Genomic DNA, 20,658 nt, shown 5'->3' with positions numbered 1-20,658 from the left:
CGACCTGGGACCGGACCGCAGCGACGCACGGATGCACGCCAAGACCGTAGGATCCTATGCAGTGCCGTAGGAGACCGCACCGCCACTTCCCAGCAAATTAGGGACACTGTTGCTCCTGGGGTATCGGCGAGGACCATTCGCAACCGTCTCCATGAAGCTGGGCTACTGTCCCGCACACCGTTAGGCCGTCTTCCGCTCACGCCCCAACATCGTGCAGCCCGCCTCCAGTGGTGTCGCGACAGGCGTGAATGGAGGGACGAATGGAGACGTGTCGTCTTCAGCGATGAGAGTCGCTTCTGCCTTGGTGCCAATGATGGTCGTATGCGTGTTTGGCGCCGTGCAGGTGAGCGCCACAATCAGGACTGCATACGACCGAGGCACACAGGGCCAACACCCGGCATCATGGTGTGGGGAGCGATCTCCTACACTGGCCGTACACCACTGGTGATCGTCGAGGGGACACTGAATAGTGCACGGTACATCCAAACCGTCATCGAACCCATCGTTCTACCATTCCTAGACCGGCAAGGGAACTTGCTGTTCCAACAGGACAATGCACGTCCGCATGTATCCCGTGCCACCCAACGTGCTCTAGAAGGTGTAAGTCAACTACCCTGGCCAGCAAGATATTCGGATCTGTCCCCCATTGAGCATGTTTGGGACTGGATGAAGCGTCGTCTCACGCGGTCTGCACGTCCAGCACGAACGCTGGTCCAACTGAGGCGCCAGGTGGAAATGGCATGGCAAGCCGTTCCACAGGACTACATCCAGCATCTCTACGATCGTCTCCATGGGAGAATAGCAGCCTGCATTGCTGCGAAAGGTGGATATACACTGTACTAGTGCCGACATTGTGCATGCTCTGTTGCCTGTGTCTATGTGCCTGTGGTTCTGTCAGTGTGATCATGTGATGTATCTGACCCCAGGAATGTGTCAATAAAGTTTCCCCTTCCTGGGACAATGAATTCACGGTGTTCTTATTTCAATTTCCAGGAGTGTAATTACAGTTTCCCTATCCCGTGGGATCACCTGCTATATATCCGGAGGTGGTTTCGGACAACTTATTCGTCACGGTAGTACGACGACCACAGTTTTTTTGAAGGAGTGGCATACTAACCTGCAAGGAGAGAGATTTTCCTTGAGTGTCTCCAGGCCCTCTTTCCCTCCATATCACGACATTTAAACATATGACTGATCTCGTGGGTTATCGCACCATAGTGAAAACTCTAGTGCTCAGACACGGTTTTGTGGCCGTAAACCATTGAAGTAGTGACATTTCAGTTACATGCATACTTCCTACATGATAATGTACATAGTGCTCGGTTCCTCAGTAAAATCGCTAGAATAATAGCGTGTTAATAGATTGACAAATATCAGCCTTGGAAAGAAGATGTAATTCAAGACTTTTCAGAACTCTGACATAGGTACAGCTTAAATCTTAGAGCCCTGTAAACGCACGCAAGAGGATCATTACGGTATGCAGATCAAATTGTGTCACATCTGCCACGTTAGTATTCACCTAGTACGAAAGGTACGCAGAAATGACAGCAAAGATAAGTAGCAAGTTTCAGAAATCGTTCCGGCTACCCTGATTTAGATGTTACGTAGCTTCTCTAAATTCAACCGAATTTATTTTACAAGTAACTCCCGGCATCCGCAGCTGTGGTAATACATCTTGCGAAGAGAACAACGCGAGCAGCTGGGTAACTATCTTTAACTGGACATGACCCATTTAGTTGCCTATAGCCACATCTGAAAGGTACATCTGAACAGAAAAAACTGGACGGCTATCCATATGGTCAGCGGACTCAAGTCATAACATTAGGATCACAAAAACCAAATAATGACAGTGACTGAAAGAATTCACAATGCTTTAAGTCAATAAATACATTAATGCAGTTTGTAAAGGGAGCCGAATAGTACGTAGATCATCCTCCACAAAGGGGAGAAATAATTTTTTTTTTTTTTTTTGTCATCAGTCTACTGACTGGTTTGATGCGGCCCGCCACGAATTCCTTTCCTGTGCTGACCTCTTCTTCTCAGAGTAGCACTTGCAACCTACGTCCTCAATTATTTGCTTGACGTATTCCAATCTCTGTCTTCCTCTACAGTTTTTGCCCTGTACCGCCCCCTCTAGTACCATGGAAGTCATTCCCTCATGTCTGCAGATGTCCTATCATCCTGTCCCGTCTCCTTATCAGTGTTTTCCACATATTCCTTTCCTCTCCGATTCTGCGTAGAACCTCCTCATTCCTTATCTTATCAGTCCACCTAATTTCCAACATTCGGCTGTTGCACCACATCTCAAATGCTTCGATTCTCTTCTGTTCCGGTTTTCCCACAGTCCGTGTTTCACTACCATACAATGCTGTACTCCAGACGTACATCCTCAAAAATTTCTTCCTCAAATTAAGGCCGGTATTTGATATTAGTAGACTTCTCTTGGCCAGAAATGCCTTTTTTGCCATAGCGAGTCTGCTTTTGATGTCCTCCTTGCTCCGTCCGTCATTGGTTATTTTACTGCCTAGGCAGCAGAATTCCTTAACTTCTTTGACTTCGTGACCATCAATCCTGATGTTAAGTTTCTCGCTGTTCTCGTTTCTACTACTTCTCATTACCTTCATCTCTCTCCGATTTACTCTCAAACCATACTGTGTACTCATTAGACTGTTCATTCCGTTCAGCAGATCATTTAATTCTTTTTCACTTTCACTCAGGATAGCAATGTCATCAGCAAATCGTATCATTGATATCCTTTCACCTTGTATTTTAATTCCACTCCTGAACCTTTCTTTTATTTCCGTCATTGCTTCCTCTATGTACAGATTGAAGAGTAGGGGCGAAAGGCTACAACCTTGTCTTACACCCTTCTTAATACGAGCACTTCGTTCTTGATCGTCCACTCTTATTATTCCCTCTTGGTTGTTGTACATATTGTATATGACCCGTCTCTCCCTATAGCTTACCCCTACATTTTTCAGAATCTCGAACAGCTTGCACCATTTGGTATTGTCGAACGCTTTTTCCAGGTCGACAAATCCTATGTAAGTGTCTTGATTTTTCTTTAGCCTTGCTTCCATTATTAGCCGTAACGTCAGAATTGCCTCTCTCGTCCCTTTACTGTTCCTAAAACCAAACTGATCGTCACCTAGCGCATTCTCAATTTTCTTTTCCATTCTTCTGTATATTATTCTTGTAAGCAGCTTCGATGCATGAGCTGTTAAGATGATTGTGCGATTATTCTCGCACTTGTCAGCTCTTGCGGTCTTCGGAATTGTGTGGATGATGCTTTTCCGAAAGTCAGATGGTATATCGCCAGACTCATATATTCTACACACCAACGTGAATAGTCGTTTTGTTGCCACTTCCCCCAATGATTTTAGAAATTCTGATGGAATGTTATCTATCCCTTCTGCCTTATTTGACCGTAAGTCCTCCAAAGCTCTTTTAAATTCCGATTCTAAAACTGGATCCTCTATCTCTTCTATCACATCAGACAAATCTTCACCCTCATAGAGGCTTTCAGTGTATTCTTTCCACCTATCTGCTCTCTCTTCTGCATTTAACAGTGGAATTCCCGTTGCACTCTTAATGTTACCACCGTTGCTTTTAATGTCACCAAAGGTTGTTTTTAATTTCCTGTATGCTGAGTCTGTTCTTACGACAATCATGTCTTTTTCGATTTCTTCACATTTTTCCTGCAGCCATTTCGTCTTAGCTTCCCTGCACTTCCTATTTATTTCATTCCTCAGCGACTTGTATTTCTGTATTCCTGATTTTCCCGGAACATGTTTGTACTTCCTCCTTTCATCAATCAACTGAAGTATTTCTTCTGTTACCCGTGGTTTCTTCGCAGCTACCTTCTTTGTACCTATGTTTTCCTTCCCAACTTCTGTGATGGCCCTTTTTAGAGATGTCCATTCCTCTTCAACTGTACTCGCGGTTCTAGGCGCTCATTCCGGAACCGCGCGACTGCTACGGTCGCAGGTTCGAATCCTGCCCCGGGCATGGATGTGTGTGATGTCCTTAGGTTAGTTAGGTTTAAGTAGTTCTAAGTTCTAGGGGACTGATGACCGCAGCTGTTAAGTCCCATAGTGCTCAGAGCCATCTTCAACTGTACTGCCTACTGCGCTATTCCTTATTGCTGTATCTATAGCGTTAGAGAACTTCAAACGTATCTCGTCATTCCTTAGTACTTCCGTATCCCACTTCTTTGCGTATTGATTCTTCCTGACTAATGTCTTCATCACTACTATATTGTGATCTGAGTCTATATCTGCTTCTGGGTACGCCTTACAATCCAGTATCTGATTTCGGAATCTCTGTCTGACCATGATGTAATCTAATTGAAATCTTCCCGTATCTCCCGGACTTTTCCAAGTATACCTCCTCCTCTTGTGATCCTTGGACAGGGTATTTGGTATTACTAGCTGGAACTTGTTACAGAACTCAATTAGTCTTTCTCCTCTTTCATTCTTTGTCCCAAGCCCATATTCTCCTGTAACCTTTTCTTCTACTCCTTCCCCTACAACTGCATTCCAGTCGCCCATGACTATTAGAAAGAATCTACAAGCAATAATAATGTAAATGTCGTGTGACTAGGGCCTTCTGTCGGGTAGACCGTTCGCCGTGTGCAAGTCTTTCGATTTGACGCCATTTCGGCGACTTGCACGTCGATGGGGATGAAATGATGATGATTGGGACAACACAACACCCAGTCCCCGAGCGGAGAAAATCTCCGACCCAGCCGGGAATCGAACCCGGGCCCTTAGGTTTGACATTCTGTCGCGCTGACCACTCAGCTCCCGGGGGGCGGACACCAATAATTATAAAATGTATGGAATAGAGGGACCCTGGACAATACCGAGTTTGATGTTATTGAGGCATTGCTCAAGTAAATGAGTACTCAATGAGGTCCTATAATTGGTCAGATTTAAGTGTTCTCTAACGTAACATCGAAACCAGGGCCATACCTTGTAGGGCATTCATCGCAACGAATACAGTACACATCAGTGGTGAGGTATTTTTGACAGGAGGCGTCCTCTTTGTGGCTAACTCTTTCACCCAACTTCAGACTGGCTGTAGTGCTTTTTTGGTTTGGAGAACATTTAAATGTGACCAATTCTGTGTCAGGTCAGATAGTGCTCATTTATTCATTTACTTGAGCAAGGCCTCTCAGTAACAGGTTTATCCAATAATTTAAGAATTTTGCTGAGAGAGGGAAAGGGACACGCCATCAGTGTGTTGCAAGAAATACAACTTACGCACAGCATAAGATTGTATTCCCAGCACGTACTTGATAGCCAGACTGATTTGCAACATCGTGTCAGTGTCGTCCTAACTGCCGCCTGCTTCACGTCTGCTGTGCAGCGAGCTATCTTAATTGAAGTATTAACTGTATTTTTCTTACTTGTCACTTCATCTTCCGTGTGTTTTTGCTTTTAGGAAGCTTTAATTGTCGAGTGCTAGTAATAGTGTTCCATAGATTTCGTGTTTGTTTTGAACAGTCAGAGAGAGTCCCTTTAGTCAGACACAGTGCCAGTAGTGCTAGTGTTTGTTTTGAATACAGTCCAGAGACAGGTAGTGCTATTTTCATTGTTTTCTACAAGAAGTGGCTAGCAATTACAGTTTAGTCAACAATCAGCCGCTTTAAGTGAATTAGCAGTCTAGTTAAAAGTTGATTAACTCTCTACAGTAAATTGATTCCTTAGGATGGATAGGATGTGTGACTGCTGTGTACCGACGCAGAAGGAGCTGGCTACTGTTCGCGATCAGCTGAGCGTGTCGATGACCGCGGTCAGCCGTCTTCAGGCTGCTGCCTCGGAGTGTAGCGGCAGTGGGGAGTCTGGTGCGTCGCATGGTACACCCCAGGTGTTACATGCTTCACCCACTGTCCCTGCTGTCGAGACATCTTCGCGGGTACTGGACGACACCAATGATTCCTGCCGCCGGGGTTTAGAGGTCATCCTCAGTTCGTACAGGCGGTTGGCGGAATTGATGAAGGCGGAAAGCCTTGCTCGCGGGGTGTAATCAGAGCTAACTATTTGGAACATCGTTCCCAGAACCGATCGCGGTCCTCTGGTTTGGAGCCGAGTGGAAGGCTTTAACCAGAGGCTCAGATTATTCTGCGGAGATCTGGCGTGCAAATTTCTCGACCTCCGCTATCGGGTGGAGAAATGTTGGGTCCCCCTGAATAGGTCAGGCGTGCACTACACGCCGGAAGCGGCTACAAGGGTAGCGGAGTACGTGTGGAGTGCACATGGGGGTTTTTTAGGTTAGAGAATTCCCTCCCTAGGCCCGACAAGACGCCTCCTGAGACGCGGTAAGGTAGGACTAGGCAAAATGCAACAGAGAATAACAATATTAATGTGCTAATAGTAAACTGCAGGAGCGTATATAGAAAGGTCCCAGAACTGCTCTCATTAATAAACGGTCACAACGCCCATATAGTACTAGGGACAGAAAGTTGGTTGAAACCAGACGTAAACAGTAATGAAATCCTAAACTCAGATTGGAATGATACCGCAGAGACAGGCTGGACAGTGAAGGGGGAGGCGTGTTTATAGCGATAAGAAGTGCAATAGTATCGAAGGAAATTGACGGAGATCCTAAATGTGAAATGATTTGGGTGAAGGTCACGGTTAAAGCAGGGTCAGACATGGTAATTGGATGTCTCTATAGGCCCCCTGGCTCAGCAGCTGTTGTGGCTGAGCACCTGAAGGATAATTTGGAAAATATTTCGAGTAGATTTCCCCACCATGTTATAGGTCTGGGTGGAGATTTTAATTTGCCGGATATAGACTGGGAGACTCAAACGTTCATTACGGGTGGCAGGGACAAAGAATCCAGTGAAATGTTTTTAAGTGCTTTATCTGAAAACTACCTTGAGCAGTTACACAGAGAACCGACTCGTGGCGATAACATATTAGACCTTCTGGTGACAAACAGACCCGAACTATTTGAAACAGTTAACGCAAAACAGGGAATCAGTGATCATAAAGCGGTTACGGCATAGATGATTTCAGCAGTAAATAGAAATACTAAAAAAAGGTGGGACGATTTTTCTGTTTAGCAAAAGTGACTAAAAGCATATTACAGAGTACCTGACGACTCAACACAAAAGTTTTGTTTCAAGTACAGATAGTGTTGAGGATCAGTGGACAAAGTTCAAAACCATCGTAAAATATGCGTTAGATGAGTATGTGCCAAGAAAGATCGTAAGAGATGGGAAAGAGCCACCGTGGTACAACAACCAAGTTAGAAAACTGCTGCGGAAGCAATGGGAACTTCACAACAAACATAAACATAGCAAAAGCCTTGCAGACAAACAAAAATTACGCGAAGCGAAATGTAGTGTGAGGAGGGCTATGCGAGAGGCGAGAGGCGTTCAATGAATTCGAAAGTAAAGTTCTATGTACTGACTTGGCAGAAAATCCTAAGAAATTTTGGTCTTATGTCAAAGCAGTAGGTGGATCAAAACAAAATGTCCACACTCTGTGATCCAAAATGGTAGTGAAACAGAGGATGATAGACTAATTAATCTAAGATGGCGGCCACTGAGTGACGCGCGTTTCTTAGGCTCGCGAGTTTTTCCGCTCATTGAAGGTGTTACAGAGAAGTGCGGCAGTCCACAACGTGTGCATCCGACTAAACAAGTGTTACTTGCCGTGGTGTGTTGTTCTCCGTTGATTACTACAAGTGATAAGTGATAAGTGAGTGAAAAATGGGAAGAGCACGAGTAAGCGGCAGCAGGCGAGGCTACAGGGGCGCAGGCAGCGCGGGCGCCCGGTCTCCGGCGGCAGGTGAGGCCTCGCTTCCCGACATCAGGGAGCTCGTCCGGTCCCAGGTGAGTGCGGCGCTGCACAGTAAAGACACGCTAGACGTAATCGTGCAGTCCATCACGGACTCTGTGACGGCCGCGGTCATGGAAATACTGTAAGAGTCTGTCGGGCGCAACAGCACCGAAATCCAGTCTCTTAAAAAGTCCCTGGCCGCACAAGAGAAAAAAGCCGCCGACCTAGAAGCTAAACTGTCTGCGGCCACCGATGAAATTGAGAAGTATCAGCGAAGGAACAGCTTGCGCTTGTTCGGGGTAGCTGAAAACGATCGTGAAAACACCGACGACCTGGCCATTAGCCTCGTGCGTGAGAAACTTGGCGTGCAGATCGACGTGGCCGACATTGACAGAAGCCACCGTGTTGGGCGCAGGATACCAGGTGCCATGAAACCCAGGCCCATAATAATTAAATTTGTGTCATACCGGAAAAGAGCTGAAGTGTTTGCCCAGAAAAGAAAACTCGCCAAGAGTGGGGTTACCCTGAGGGAAGATCTGACGCGCGAAAGACTAAAAGTTTTGAACACTGCGATCACACAGTTCGGCCTTCAAAATGTATGGACCCAGGATGGCAGGATCGTAGTCAAGACGGAAGGAGGGAGGAAAACGGTGACGAACATGTCCGAACTGAAAGACTGAGCGAAATCTCGCGAGGCACAAAGTCTTATATTGTACTCTGTCTAATATAAGTTAATTTTTATTCTTTCTTTTCATTTTTTTACGTAAATATTGCTTCGTTATTTCTATAAGTACCATAAGTACTCTATTTAAAATCAGTCAATTGTTTCACATAAATATTGCTTCTTTATTTGTCTATCATAAGTGCTCATGCATATTCATATTGTTCAGTCAAACGGGAATTAACATTCTCCATTAACAGGAATCTCCTTAAAACCGCCTTTCTATATCTGTTATTTTCATCCTCGTCACTACCACTACTACTACTACTATTATCTTTTTTGTAACCACTACTGCCACTTTCCATCTTTCTTTTTGCTCCTTTCTCCGATACCCCCAGCTTGTCTTTCACCTTTAGCCCACAGACGCTTGAGTCATTCACGACCTTGGACAAACCTGTAAATATGTCTTCCCCCGCGAAATCCAGCTTTTGTCCCTCTTCCGGCCAGCAGGTAGACAGAGCGCGCTCGGTCCTACAGGCGGCCACAATGGGACGGACCGGTTCCGGCGGCGGGCTCTTTGTGGCCCACGCGAACGCTCAGTCGTTAACGGCTCACTTCGACGAGTTCTGTGACCTGTTCTGCCAATCGCTGTTCCATATTATCCTCGTCTCTGAAACTTGGTTGAAACCAAACATTTCTTCCGACGCTATCCGAATCACTGGTTACTCTCTCCTAAGGGCAGATCCCGAAACACGACGCAGGGGTGGTGTGGGTGCCTATGTTCGATCTGATCTCACACCAACTGTGCTATGCACATCGGATGCAAAGGGCGAAGGAGAAGCAGAGTTCTTGTTTTTTGAAATAAATACATCAAATCAGAAACTGCTGATTGGAGTAATCTATAAACCTCCAAACGTCGGTGCTATGTCCTTCTTTCAGTCTGCCCTGTCCTCGCTAGTGACAATATATGAACACATAATCATTATGGGCGACACAAACATCGACTTACAGTTAAAATCTCCCTCTCCAGAAAAACTAAGGAGACTGTTCCACTCCAATGATATGAGTTTAACACCGCTGGACCCAACTCATCACACGCCACACAGCCATACAATCATAGATATAATAGCAACAAAGCGACCAGATAAAATAATTCGCGCCAATCAGACATCCGCTCCAGGACTCTCTGCTCACGACGTGATATTCTTAAATTACTCAGTGCATACTACCAAAGAAAAATCTCACCTGGTAACCTACAGAAACCTAAAAAATGTTAACCATGCCGCTCTTCAAAAGGATTGCTCAGACATCCCTTGGCATGATATAAGCAATGAACCGACTTTAGACGGAAAAATTCGGGAATTACGTCGCAAAATTATTGCATTGTATGATAAACATGCTCCTCAACGCACTGTCAAGGTAAAGAGAGCTCTCGCTCCGTGGCTCACCACTGCATTACGCCAGTTAATGAATAAACGTGATGCTGCACATAGGGCCTTCAAGCGTAACCCAACTCCCGAGGCGTACGAAGCTTATAGGAAACTCCGAAATAGAACCAAGCAAAGCGTGAGGAATGCCAAAATCAGACATGCCCGCTCTGTCGTATGCGGTATAACAAAACCTGCTGCACTGTGGAAAAAGCTGCGCAGTTTCGGTATAGGGAAGCGAAGATCTGACGCTGTTTATCAAGCGTCTGCAGAAGAAGTCAACGACTTCTTCTCAACAGCTGTAAACTGCCACGCAGCGACAAATTACCAGCCCCAAGATATCAATCTCTCGAGAGACAAGTTTTTCCTAAAACATGTAACTACCGGCACAGTACACAAGGCAATTATGAGAATCTCTTCCGAGGCAGTAGGAAATGATGGAGTGAGCATTGGCATGATTAAGAACGTCGTAGACACTATTACTCCAGTTATCACAGACATCTTCAACCTGTCTCTTGTCAGTAGTACATATCCTACTGAGTGGAAGCAAAGTTTAATTCAACCTATACCCAAGACTGACAACCCTAAGTCGCCAGGTGACTACAGGCCGATCAGCATACTACCTGCAATATCTAAAGCCCTAGAATTCATCGTCCATGAACAGTTGACGGATTACCTCAAAACTCATAACATCCACAACAAATATCAGTCAGGCTTTCGAAAGCACCATAGTACAGCAACTGCATTAATCAAAGTAACTGATGACATTAAACATGCTATGGACAGACGTGAAGCTACCATCCTAACACTGCTTGACTTTAGCAAGGCTTTTGATACAGTTGACTTTGATATATTACTAATTAAAATGAAACAGCTGAATTTCTCAAACAGCGCTATACACTGGTTCGACAGCTACCTCAAAAACAGAAGTCAACAAGTCATTTGTGGGTCGGAAAAGTCATCATGGAAAAACGTGCGCTCTGGAGTTCCCCAAGGCTCCGTCCTTGGTCCATTACTCTTCTCACTGTACATTAATGATATTTCTTCAGTGATTCACTCCTGCAACTACCATCTATATGCCGACGACATCCAACTGTAAATAAGTGCAAGCCCCAAGAACATTTCTGACGCAGTAGCGAGTATGAACGCAGATCTTTGCTCTGTTTCTCGATGGGCACAGAACCTAGGTCTGAAACTAAACCCCAAGAAATCCCAGGTCATACTTATATCTCATCCAAAGTTAATCAGTCGGTACTTTCGCAAAACATTCCCTCAAATACTCCTCAATGGTACCCAACTACCATACCAAAAAACAGTAAAAGACCTTGGAATAATCTTGGATGAACACCTAAACTGGGAAGAACAAACAGTCACAGCTTGCCGGAAATCGCTCTCCTCCCTACATGCAATTCAAAAATTTAGAAAAATATTTCCATCCCATGTTAAACAAAAATTAGTCCAAACACTAGTCTTGCCTAATCTTTACTACTGTGATGTAGTTCAACACGGCACAAATAATGAAAATTCGAGATGCCTCGAGCTAGTGATGAATGCTTGCGTTAGATACGTAAGCAATATACGGTTGTATGATCATATCAGTCCTTCATACTCCTAGCTAGGAGCGATCTCCACACGATGTGCTTACTTCATCGATTTCTTAGCCACTGGTGCCCCCAATACTTATCTTCTCACATTAAACACCTATCATCATTCCACAACCGCAATACCAGATCGGATACGTCTAGCATCTTGGCTGTACCTTTACATAACACAAAATCTTTCTCTGTGTCATTCTCCATCTCAGCCATACGACTATGGAACGCGCTCCCCTGTGATCTGCGTCTTATCCAGAACCACTTAACATTCAAGAGGGAACTCAAGACTTACATATTAGGGACGGTATAGCCACCATTGTCGTGCCCCTCTCATCTTTTTCTTTCTCCTCTCCATCATAGCTTCGAATTTTACCATTCTATTTCTCTTCCTCTAACCTACCTAACTCTTCTATATCTCTTTCACCCCATTCTATCGTCTTATGTCTCTGCGTGATGAGAATAACTCACAAGCTGCAAGAATATAACGAGAAAATCCCAACTAGCAATAGGACTGACATTCATAAAAGAAAAAATATGTTTATTTTCCTATACATAGTCATTACTATTATTATTATTCTTGATTATTATAATTATTTTTTGATTGTTATAATTATCATTGTACTACTTTTATAATCTCTAATTTTTTTCTGTAACATTAATACTGTATAACATGTTATATGTCCTTAATGTTCTGTAGAAACTGAAATTTGTTGAATCTGAGTATGCCTGGTTAGGTGTAAGACAGGGCCTGAAGGAACTAATCTTGCCAGGTAAAATAAATGCATAAATAAATAAATAAATAAATAAAGGCCGAAATACTAAATGTCTTTTTCCAAAGCTGTTTCACTGAGGAAGACTGCACTGTAGTTCCTTCTCTAGGTTGTCGTACAGATGACAAAATGGTAGATATCGAAATAGATGACAGAGGAATTGTTGTTGTGCTCTTCAGTCCTGAGACTGGTTTGATGCAGCTCTCCATGCTACTCTATCCTGTGCAAGATCCTTCATCTCCCAGTACCTACTGCAACCAACATCCTTCTGAATCTGTTTAGTGTATTCATCTCCTGGTCTCCTTCTACGATTTTTACCCTCCACGCTGCCCTCCAATACTAAATTGGTGATCCCTCGATGTCTCAGAACATGTCCTACCAACCGATCCCTTCTTCTAGTCAACTTGTGCCACAAGCTCCTCTTCTCCCCAATTCTATTCAATACCTCCTCATTAGTTATGTGATCAACCCATCTAATCTTCAGCATTCTTCTGTAGCACCACATTTCGAAAGCTTCTATTCTCTTCTTGTCTAAACTATTTATCGTCCACGTTTCACTTCCATACATGGCTACACTCCATACAAATACTTTCAGAAATGACTTCCTGACACTTAAATCAATACTCGATGTTAACAAATTTCTCTTCTTAAGAAACGCTTTCCTTGCCATTGCCAGTCTACATTTTATATCCTCTCTACTTCGACCATCATCAGTTATTTTGCTCTCCAAATAGCAAAACTTCTTTACTACTTTAAGTGTGTCATTTCCTAATCTAATTCCCTCAGCATCACCCGACTAATTCGACTACATTCCATTATCCTCGTTTTGCTTTTGTTGATGTTCATCTTATATCCTCCTTTATATTCTCTCTGACAGAATTACAATGTCATGGGCGAACCTTGAAGTTTTTATTTCTTCTCCATGGATTTTAATACCTACTCCGAGCTTTCCTTTTTTACCCTTTATTGCTTGAATAACAGTGGGGATAGGTTACAACCCTGTCTCACTCCTTTCCCAACCACTGCTTCCCTTTCATACCCCTCGACTCTTATAACTGCCATCTGGTTTCCTTACAAATTGTAAATAACCTTTCGCTCTATGTATTTTACCCCTGCCACCTTCAGAATTTGAAAGAGAATATCCCAATCAACATTGTCAAAAGCTTCCTTTGAGTCTACAAATGCTAGAAACATAGGTTTGACTTTCCTTAATCTTTCTTCTAAGATAAGTCGTAGGGTCAGTATTGCCTCACGTGTTCCAACATTTCTACGGAATCCAAACTGATCTTCCCCGAGGTCGGCTTCTATCAGTTTTTCCATTCATCTGTAAAGAATTCGCATTAGTATTTTGCAGCTGTGGCTTATTAAACTGATAGTTCGGTACTTTTCACATTTGTCAACACGTGCTTTCTCCGGGATTGGGATTATTATATTCCTCTTGAAGTCTGAGGGTATTTCGCCTGTCTCATACATCTCGCTCACCAGATGGTAGAGTTTTGTCAGGACTGGCTCTCCCATGGTTGTCAGTAGTTCTAATGGAATGTTGTCTACTCCGGGGGCCTTGTTTCCACTCAGGTCTTTCAGTGCTCTGTCAAACTCTTCACGCAATATCATATCTCCCATTTCATCGTCATCTACATCCTCTTCCATTTCCATAACATTGTCCTCAAGTACATCGCCCTTGTATAGGCCCACTATATACTCCTTCCACCTTTCTGCTTTCCCTTCTTTGCTTAGAACTGGGTTTCCATCAGAGCTCCTGATATTCATGCAAGTGGTTCTCCTTTCTCCAAATGTCTCTTTAATTTTCCTGTAGGCAGTATCTATCTTACCCCTAGTGAGATAAGCCTCTACATCCTTACATTTGTCCTCTAGCCATCCCTGCTTAGCCATTTTGCACTTCCTGTCGATATCATTTTTGAGACGTTTGTATTCCTTTTTGCCTGCTTCATTTACTGCATTTTTATATTTTATCCTTTCATCAATTAAATTCAATATTCCTTCTGTTACGCAAGGGTTTCTACTAGCCCTCGTCTTTTTACCTATTTGATCCTCTGCTGCCTTCACTATTTCATCCCTCAAAGCTACCCATTCTTCTTCTACTGTATTTCTTTCCCCCATTCCTGTCAATTGTTCCCTTATGCTCTCCCTGAAACTCTGTATGATCTCTGGTTCTTTCAGTTTATCCAGGTCCAAGCTCCTTAAATTCCCACTTTTTTGCTGTTTCTTCAGTTTTAATCTACAGTTCATAACCAATAGATTGTGGTCACAGTCCACATCTGCCCCTGGAAATGTCATACAATTTAAAACCTGGTTCCTAAATCTCTGTCTTACCATGATATAATCTATCTGATACCTTTTAGTATCACCAGGGTTCTTCCATGTATACAACCTTCTTTTATGATTCTTAAACCAAGTATTAGCTATGATTACGTTGTGCATGCGCAGAATTCCACCAGGCGGCTTCCTCTTTCATTTCTTACCCCCAATCCATATTCACCTACTACGTTTCCTCCTGTCCCTTTTCCTACTGACAAATTCCAGTCACCCATGACTATTAAATTTTCGTCTCCCTTCACTACCTGAATAATTTCTTTTATCTCATCATACATTTCATCAATTTCTTCGTCATCAGCAGAGCTAGTTGGCTTATAAACGTGTACTACTGTAGTAGGCATGGGATTCGTGTCTATCTTGGCCACAATAATGCGTTCACTATGCTGTTTGTAGTAGCTTACCCGTACACCTATTTTTTAATTCATTATTAAACCCACTCCTGCATTACCCCTATTTGATTTTGTATTTATAACCCTGTATTAACCTGACTAGAAGTCTTGTTCCTCCTGCCACCGAACTTCACTAATTCCCACTATATCTAACTTTAGCCTATCCATTTCCCTTTTTAAATTTTCTAACCTACCTGCCCGATTAAGGGATCTGACATTTCACGCTCCGATCCGTAGAACACCAGTTTTTTTCTCCTGATAACGACGTCCTCCTGAGTAGTTCCCGCCCGGAGATCCGAATGGGGATCTATTTTACCTCCGGAATATTTTATCCAAGAGGACGCCATCATCATTTGATCATACAGTAAAGCTGCATGCCCTCGGGAAAAATTACGGCTGTAGTTTCCCCTTGCTTTCAGCCGTTCGCAGTACCAGAACAGCAAGGCCATTTTGGTTAATGTTACAAGGCCAGATCATTCAATCATCCAGACTGTTGCCCCTGCAACTACTGAAAAGGCTGCAGCCCCTCTTCAGGAACCACACGTTTGTCTGGCCTCTGAACAGATACCCCTCCGTTGTGGTTGCACCTACGGTACGGCTAAAGTATCATTGAGGCACGCAAGCCTCCCCACCAACGGCAAGGTCCATGGTTCATGGGGGGGATAGAGAAACAATTAAAATCGCTCAAAAGAGGAAAGGCCGCTGGACCTGATGGGATACCAGTTCGATTTTTTATAGAGTACGCGAAGGAACTTGCCCCCCCCCCCCCCCCCCCCTTCTTGCAGCGATGTACCGCAGGCCTCTAGAAGAGCGTAGCGTTCCAAAGGATTGGAAAATGGCACAGGTCATCCCCGTTTTCAAGAAGGGACATCGAACAGATGTGCAGAACTATAGACCTGTATCTCTAACGTCGATCAATTGTAGAATTGTGGAACACGTATTATGTTCGAGTATAATGACTTTTCTGGAGACTACAAATCTACTCTGTAGGAATCAGCATGGGTTTCGACAAAGACGGTCGTGTGAATCCCAGCTCGCGCTATTCGTCCACGAGACTCAGAGGGCCATAGACACGGGTTCACAGGTAGATGCCGTGTTTCTTGACTTCCGCAAGGCGTTCGATACAGTTCCCCACAGCCGTTTAATGAACAAAGTAAGAGCATATGGACTATCAGACCAATTTTGTGATTGGATTGAAGAGTTCCTAGATAACAGAACGCAGCATGTCATTCTCAATGGAGAGAAGTCTTCCGAAGTAAGAGTGATTTCAGGTGTGCCGCAGGGGAGTGTCATTGGACCGTTGCTATTCAAAATATACATAAATGACCTTGTGGATGACATCGGAAGTTCACTGAGGCTTTTTTCAGATGATACTGTGGTGTATCGAGAGGTTGTAACAATGGAAAATTGTACTGAAATGCAGGAGGATCTGCAGCGAATTGACGCATGGTGCAGGGAATGGCAATTGAATCTCAATGTAGACACGTGTAATGTGCTGCGAATACATAGAAAGATAGATCCCTTATCAATTAGCTACAAAATAGCAGGTCGGCAACTGGAAGCAGTTAATTCCATAAATTATCTGGGAGTACGCATTAGGAGTGATTTAAAATGGAATGATCATATAAAGTTGATCGTCGGAAAAGCAGATGCCAGACTGAGATTCATTGGAAGAATCCTAAGGAAATGCAATCCGAAAACAAAGGAAGTACGCTTGTTCGCCCACTGCTTGAATACTGCTCAGCAGTGTGGGTTCCGTACCAGATAGGGTTGACAGATGAGATAGAGAAGATCCAACGGAGAGCAGCGCGCTTCGTTACAGGATCATTTAGTAATCGCGAAAGCGTTACGGAGATGATAGATAAACTCCAGTGGAAGACTCTGCAGGAGAGACGCTCAGTAGCTCGGTAAGGGCTTTTGTTAAAGTTTCGAGAACATACCTTCACCGAAGAGTCAAGCAATATACTGCTCCCTCCTACGTATATCTCGCGAAGAGACCATGAGGAGATTAGAGCCCACACAGAAGCATACCGACAATCCTTCTTTCCACGAACAATACGAGACTGGAATAGAAGAGAGAACCGATAGAGGTACTCAGGGTACCCTCCGCCACACACCGTCAGGTGGCTTGCGGAGTATGGATGTAGATGTAGATGTAGATGCAGATATTTTGTCTAATTTTTATTTTCTAGTAAGAGTTTTATTCTTTTAGCTCTGTGCTCCACATATGTTCTTGTTCTTTTCCGTCTGCTGTGTGCGCATTGACATCTTGTTTATGATGTCATCCCACCTACAGGGGAGAAAGAGGTATTGTGTACACTTTTCCGCGTTTCCTTCTACGCTCTTGCGTCTAGGACAGGGTGAACTTTATTGTGAGATGCGTAAAATTTTATGTTATGATTGTCAGTGAGTATTGCCTGGTTGTGACGGCCCCAACCTTTCCTGGTTTTGTGTACAGTAAGTACGCGGGATTCTGTTAATCTTCCGGACGCAAGCGCTAAGCTCTGAGTGCCAATGTTTCGCTGCTCGTTCACTGTGGCTTGTGTGCTGTTGCTGTTCGCACGGTCTGCTACTAGGATGTGCTCGAAAAGTATTTAGACTGTTGGTTTAGTACTACTGTCCATGATTCCTCCATTCCATATTTTTTATTACTCGTTGTAAGTTCCTCCTCGCTTTTATGGCGGATGATGTGCGCAATATTTGGCCACTTTTATAACTGACTATCTGCACTTCACGGTAGTGCCGTATTACAACTGAAGCGAAGTCTTTAACAACCTAAAGCATTGTACGTTTAGTGATTGTTATCATTAGGGTTTTGTCATTTTAATGTTATGAAATGAGTCCGCTGGATTATACGGATAGTCATCCTTTTTTTTTTTTTTTTTTTTTGATGGAAACATGAGGATGTGGCTCTAGACCATGAAACCGGTCGTGTCGCGTTGAAGATTATCACACTGCTGTACTCGGTTTTTGTTTTTTTTTTTAAGATAATCTACAAGACCATGGAGGAATTTGTAGCCCGTGGCTACTCAAAAACTATCAGGACTGTGTGTCGATAGGATATTAAACTCATAGTGTGACGTTACATTTCCGTGACCAGTACACGCGGATATGAGTTCCCGGTCAGCTAGGCCAGTGCGGCGCGCGCTTGCGCCGCTGGAGATAATGCACGCGGCGGCCGCAAATGCTGGGAGGGCGCCTCGCGAACTGGAAGAGCAGAACTGCTCTCCCGGCGATAGAGCATTTTTCCTATGAACCGATCGACTTAGTCATATCGTTCGAAAGAGGACTACGGTGCGGCCACGCTTGGCTATGCATCGAGTTCCGATGGCGAGTGGGCCCATGTTATGATTTCACAGCGTACTTGTTATTGAGAAGTCCTTCATCGAGAGAAAGTTGTTCTTCCTTGGCTTAGAAGCAGTTTCACCGTAACATTCTGACTTACATATATTATGTTGAATCAGAAGGTAAATTTACTGCTTTCCATGCTTTGTGATTTATGAGTAAGTGTGCTTTGAACGTTTTGTAATCTAACTGGTGAGACCAGTGTTAGTGGCAGATATTTAGTGCCTAGCCTTATCTGCTATTTAAAGCATGTTTTGGCGTTTTAGAATATCATCGCTTGCTACAGCATATTGTTTCCTGAGTTCATTTTTTGTTCGGGTGTGTGTAGTTAATATTCTCCATACACAGCCTTGGCTAAAGGTTACTTATTTTTAATAAGAATTATTGGTGTAAAACTTTTTGTTTATTATTAGAAAGTCCTTCAAATGTCTGTCATGGTTTAACAACTTTAAGAGAATCCTTAGATATTACTTTTATGGTTTTAGATTGTTGGTTTCTGAATTATTAATGAAGTACGAGGTTAATTTGGAGGTCGCTTATTCTGATAGAGAAATTCTTTTTCAGATTGTTTTAAGGAAATAAATAAATTATGATCAAACTGTTAAGCACGACTATCGACCCCAGTACCACCACTCCTAAAATCTACAATGTCTTTTACGGGAATGATCAGTAAACGATTATCTGACGTACAGCTATGTAATCTGTAACACGCACAATTAAACTTGCTGCAGACTCAACGCAACTGTGGAATCTGCGTACATTGAGCCTTCTGTATTCAGGGTGTATGCAATCGTAAATCTGAATCAGTCGAGTGAGCTGCTACAAATTCATAAAATACCTGAGTCGTTCCCTGGAGCAGCGGGGTTGCATCCGACGCGGATTGCTGGAGTCCATTTATCACAGCTTCCTTAAATCTCGCCAAGCGACGTCGAAATGATTGCGGAGTTAATGTCCCGTGTCTAATAACCTCTTTGTCGAAGGGACGTTAACCTCCAGTTCACTTCCTTACATCGCGTCCCTTGCCAGATCGGAAAATACGACCACATTCTGCAGCCACTTGTTAACGCTGTAAGTATTTTGGAGGAATCCATTTACTCGCTGCTATTTTCTACCAAAAATTATATTATTAAGTAGTGATTACTTCTGTTAATGGAATATCTAAAGTACAATGTACTTTAGTTCTTTATTTGCTGCACTATTGACGTAAACACACCGGACAAAAGATTGGCCGACCCGACGTACTCATCTGCCTAGTGAGCAGGAGGTTCCGGTTCGAATCCCGGCCTTGCTACAAATTTTATTCGTCACTTCAGTCTGTATACATGGTGAGGAAAAATTGACGCACTCTGACTTTGCAGGGAGATTCCTTATATACTAGCAATTCAAAAATGTCTGTAACAAAATTTTGTCCTGCGCATATTTCGGGCGGTAAATGGACATTAAAGACTGGCAATCTGGCAACACTGTAATCACATGTCTGGTAACTACCTCTCTTAGGTGCGGCAGTAGTGCTATACAGTTGGTGCAGTGGGTAGCATTTTGAGTTAGCATGCGGGAGGTCGAAGGTTCGATTCTGGGTTGAGGAATATTTGTTTTTATTTGCTAAATGTGGTCTGCGCGGTACAGTGTCTGCCATCTTAACCGTCATACAGCTATTAAACTGCGTCTGTTACAGAACATTTGCAGATACGTATTATGAACACAGAAATGGAAGTAACTCGTTTTCATTGGTCAGCTTTTAAAGGAGCCTTTTTCACGTCGTGGACGCGAATTGCTTCGGACCACTGCATCTACTAGATTCCAAACCAGTTTTCTGTGCATTGGTCCCATTGAAATTATTTGCAAAGCACTTTGCTAGCACTACCGGTGACGTATGGCCCTAAAGAAATGGAATAGAGCTGAACATGGCGAGATAAATAGTTGGTGTTAATCCACGGGATTATTAGGAGAGGGTACATACAAAACAGATTTGGAATCTGGAAGATGTACTGGTGCGAAACAGTTCTTGCCTATGACGTGCAAAACGCTTGTTTATAAGCTGACGAACGAAAACGAGTTTCTTCCATTTCTGTGTTCATTGTCCATAACACGCAGATTACTTTTAGGCAAACAAAAACAAATAGGCACAAATCAGAACCGAACCTTTGACCTCCTGTATGCAAACCCAAAATGCTACCCACATCATCAAGTGCACAGCACTGCCCCTATATGCTAACAGAGTTATTTACCACGCATGTGATTGCAGTGTTGCCAGATTGCCAATCTTTATTGTCCATTTACTGCCCGAAATATGCGCAGGACGAAATTTTGTGACAGACCTGTTTTTTTTTTTGCTAGTATG

This window comes from Schistocerca cancellata, chromosome 2 (assembly GCF_023864275.1).
Source record: "Schistocerca cancellata isolate TAMUIC-IGC-003103 chromosome 2, iqSchCanc2.1, whole genome shotgun sequence".
Taxonomy (NCBI): Eukaryota; Metazoa; Arthropoda; class Insecta; order Orthoptera; family Acrididae; genus Schistocerca; species Schistocerca cancellata.
Note: the sequence above shows the minus strand (reverse complement) of the source record.